The sequence below is a fragment of the Etheostoma spectabile genome, chromosome 4 (genome assembly GCF_008692095.1).
Source record: "Etheostoma spectabile isolate EspeVRDwgs_2016 chromosome 4, UIUC_Espe_1.0, whole genome shotgun sequence".
Classification (NCBI taxonomy): domain Eukaryota; kingdom Metazoa; phylum Chordata; class Actinopteri; order Perciformes; family Percidae; genus Etheostoma; species Etheostoma spectabile.
Window position 1 is genome coordinate 210,251 of NC_045736.1, and position 414 is coordinate 210,664.

At 59.7% G+C, this 414-nt stretch overlaps 1 protein-coding gene across 1 annotated transcript in view; it reads right to left on the reverse strand.

Moving 5' to 3' along the window:
- htr2aa (5-hydroxytryptamine (serotonin) receptor 2A, genome duplicate a) overlaps positions 1-414 on the reverse strand; it is a 121,073-nt gene that overhangs the window by 33,355 nt on the left and 87,304 nt on the right. The window lies entirely within an intron of this gene.

A 414-nucleotide genomic window follows, 5' to 3' on the forward strand; every position in this document is an offset into this window, starting at 1 on the left:
CCCGGTGCATCTGGTCAGACACGGCACCCCCACGCCGCCAAGCAGCACGCGGAGCGGGCATTGGCTGCTCACCGAGGCAGCAGCCCCCCCCCCCGATAGTGTGGGGTCCACCGTCCCAGCAGCGGATGCAGATCCGGTGGAGCAACAGGCGTCTCCGCCCCGGCACCGGCCACCCCACCCGGACAGAGAGGATCCGCGCCACCCTGCCTCGGGCAGGCTCTCAGTGTGCTCCTCCTCCCCACAACCAAAACATTTCATCCCCGACGAAGTAGCAAAAATCACGTATTAGGGATGAGCCGAATACTCGGCTGAAACTAGTATCCGGTATGGATAAAGCACTTTTGCCGAGTACAAGTATAATACGAGTAATGCGAGTCAATATCCGGGCTCGGATTGAATAAGTCTCCATTGACT